Source organism: Mus caroli, unplaced genomic scaffold (genome assembly GCF_978045245.1).
Source record: "Mus caroli unplaced genomic scaffold, Mus_caroli_1 scaffold_22, whole genome shotgun sequence".
Classification (NCBI taxonomy): Eukaryota; Metazoa; Chordata; class Mammalia; order Rodentia; family Muridae; genus Mus; species Mus caroli.
Window position 1 is genome coordinate 4,384,639 of NW_028227277.1, and position 3,805 is coordinate 4,388,443.

Sequence of the window (3,805 nt, forward strand, 5' to 3'; positions counted from 1 at the left end):
AAATTCCAGAACAGTGAGAGATACACAGAGAAACCCACTCTCCAAGAAATTACAAATAGATCAATGAAAGAAAAAGAGGGAGAGATAGAGAGAGAGAGAGAGACAGAGAGAGAGAGAGAGAGACAGATAGAGAGACAGACAGAGAGACAGACAGACTGACAGACAGACAGACAGATACAGAGACAGACAGAGAGAGAGAGAGACAGAGAGAAATAAAGGGGAGAGGAAGGAAGAAAGAAAAAGAGAGAGAGAGGGGGAGGAAGAGAGAGAAGGAGGGATGAAGGGGTGAAGGATGAAGGAAGGATCAAAGGAACTAAGGAATGAAGGAAAGAAAAAAGAAAAAAGGAAGAAAAAAAGAATTGTAATACAGGGTCATTTTTGGTCTCATGCGCACTTTTTTGATTTTTTAGAGGTTTTATTTAAGATTTTGAAGTGTTTTTAAATGATGTTTCAGAGAGTGTTTTTGTTTTCAGAATTCTAGTGTATTTTTCATATTTTTTCTGTTTTTTTTTTTTTAATTTTTAGTGTTTTGTACTTTTCAGGTTTCATTTACACTTCAACGATTTATTTATTTTAATATTTCATTGTTTTCTTTATGTTCTTTTTTTGTGGGTGTATTCTTGAATATTTATTTAAAAATTGAGGGTTTTTATCTTGGTGGTGCATAATTTTAGAGTTGGCAGGCAATGGCTGTCCCTTTCATAAAAATGCTAGCCCTAAGATGAACTGGTAGGGGATTTTTTATTTGGAGGCTATCCTGGTCTTGAGATTGATCTCCCAGAGAGCCAGGGAGAGAGAGAGAGAGAGAGAGAGAGAGAGAGACAGAGACAGAGACAGAGACAGAGACAGAGACAGAGACAGAGACAGAGACAGAGAAAGAGAAAGAGAAAAAGAGACAGAGACAGAGACAGAGAGAAAAGATAAATAGTTAGATACATACATAGAGAGAGAGAGTGAGAAAGAGAGAAGGAAAAGGAAAAAAGAGGGAAGGAAGGAAGGAGGGAAGGAATGAAGGAAGGAAGGAAGGAAGAAAAAGAAAGATATATAGAAAGAAAGAAAGAAAGAAAGAAAGAAAGAAAGAAAGAAAGAAAGAAAGAAAGAAAGATAAAGAAAGGATAGTTCTTTAAGTTCTTTAACTTCATTTGATTTCCTGGATTTTTAGAAGAGTGCTTTTGAGGGTTTTTTGTTTTCAGATGTGTATTTTTGTTTGTTTGTTTGTTTTTTTTTTTAGTTTTTTAAACAATTTTACTGTGTTTTAAGATTTGGGAGTATTATTTTCCTTCAGCAATTTATTTTTTATTTATTATTATTTTTTTTATTTTAATTCACATTGGGATTGTATGTGTGTGTGTGTGTGTGTTCTTGAATATTTATTTAAAATTTGTGGGATTTAACTTTGGTTTTTCATGGTTTTAACATTGCCAGGCAATGAGGGCCATTGTCTATAAAACCTAGCCTTAGGGATGAACAACTAAGGGATTTTTAAGATGGAGGCTAGTTTATTGCCTGGAGTGACACCCAGGATGGTAAGGAAAGACAGAGAAAGTCATTCTCCAAAATTCAAAAAGAAAGAAAAAGAGAGGGGGGGGGGGAGGAAGGAAGGAAGGAAGAAGAAGGAAAGAAAGAAGGTAGGAAGAAAGGAAGAAATTAAGAAAGGAAGAAAGCAAGAAAGCAAGAAAGGAAGAAAGGAAGAAAGGAAGAAAAGAAGAAAGATAGAGAGAGATAGAAAGAAAGAAACAAACAAACAAACAAACAAATAAATAAACAAATAAACAAATAAACAAATAACTTTTTGGACATTTTGGACATTTTGGTCTAAGTGTGTTTTTTTGTTTTTGTTTTTGTTTTATTTGTTCGTTTGTTAGTTTTTACAATATTATTTTTTTTATACGGGTTTTGTAGGATTTGTTGAAGCGGTTTTAGAGTTTTTGTTTGTTTGTTTGTTTGTTTATTGTTTATTGTTTTTGGGTTTTTTTTTTGTTTTCGAGATTTTAGTGTATTTTTAGTTTGTTTGTTTGTTTGTTTGTTTGTTTGTTTATTTAAGATTCTAGGGTGTTTTAGTGTTTGTGGGTTTTTAAAGATTTTTTTTACAGTTTTATCTTTCCTTTTTTTTTTTTTATTTGTGTGTGTGTGTGTGTGTGTGTGTGTATCTGTATGTCTGTGTGTGTGTTTTAGAGTACATTTTTTCTTTTTCTTTTCTTTTTTAAATTTTTAGGTTTAGTTTTTGAAGTTGAAGTACTTTAAGAATACAAGGAAGTAGTGGCCCTGTCTTTAATCACACTAAATGGGAGTCAGAGGTAGTGATTTCTGAGTTTGAGGCTAGCATTTTGTACACAGTGTGCTCCATGTCAGACAGAGAAACCGGAAACCCAATCCCCAAAAACTCAAAAAACCAAAAACAAGCAAACAGACAAACAAACAAACAAAAACAAACAAACAGTTTTTGGGTCAGTTTTGGGATCTTGTATATTTTTAAGTTTTTAGAATTATAGTGTTTTCCTTAAGGGTTTTGTAGGGTTTTAAGAAGAGTGTTCTAGAGGATTTTTTGGTTTTCAGTATTGAATGTATTTTTAGTGTTTTTCTGCTTTCTTCTTTTTTTTTTTTCTTTTTTCTTTTCTTTTTTTTTAAGAATATTAGGGCTTTTTAGGGTTTGGGGGTATTTTTTTAGCCTTTATATCTTTTTTCTTTTTTTTTTTTGTGAGTATGTGTGTGAGTGTGTGTGTCTATGTGTGTGTATGTGTGTGTGTGTGTGTGTGTGGGTGTGTGTGTGTGTGTGTGTGTGTGTGTGTTTGACATTTTTTTCTATTTAATTTTATGGTTTTACTTTTGTAGTTTAAGAATTTTAGAGCTGCCTGGCAGTGGTGGCCCTTGCCTCAAAATAGTCTAACAATACACACAATAAATTATGATAACTGAGACCCAGACCCAATCAGATGGCTGAGTAAGCACACTCTCACTTGTCACCCAGTAACAGAAACAGATGGTTGAGTGAGCACAGTCTGAATTGGCACCAGGATGGGAGATATCCAGGCATCCCTGGAGCTCCCTCAGATCTCCTGGGATATCTCCAAGGGTGGCAGTTGGTTACTCCTGACACATCTGTAAGTAGCCCTCCCCTACATCCTAGACAAGGAGTTCGTTGCTCTCCTGAGCACAGACTAGTTATAACTGAGAATACTGAATTCAAACACAGCTGGCAGACAGAGACATAGACAAAGACATAGACGAAGACATAGACAAAGGAAGGATCCTACCTCTAAGCAGGGGTCTCTCAGAACTGCGGAGTGTACAAATACAGGCAAATGAGCCCCCACATGTAAAACCCCCAAAGTTGGGCATCTGATCAAGTCTAGTATCAGCTGGCCAGCACTCCAAACACTCGAGAGAAAACCAAAACTAATGCCAAATACAGAGAATTTATTATCAGCTATCTGAGGACTAACTCCTTCCACTGTGCAGGGAAGGGGAGTTTGACCCTAAGAAGTAACTCTAGGGGATTTTAACAGATAGCTGAGGAGTTGGGAGGAGTTGGGAGAAGAGTTGGCTATAGCTCTTTTCTGGTGAGGTTGGGGCTGGGGTTTGGTGGAGTGAGCTGCAGCTCATCTCTATCTCCATATCCTTTTAGGTCTTCATAAAATTATTGCATCTCTGGTTGTAAGGCACAGAATCAAAAAGGCTTTTAGCTGGCTATACATAACAAAAAGCTTCTTTCTGGCTGTATTTTTAGAGCTCAGGGGAAAAAAAAAACAGGTTGGGGATCTTCCAGGGGCATTACTTTAAAGGGGGAAATGCTATAAGTCAGGAT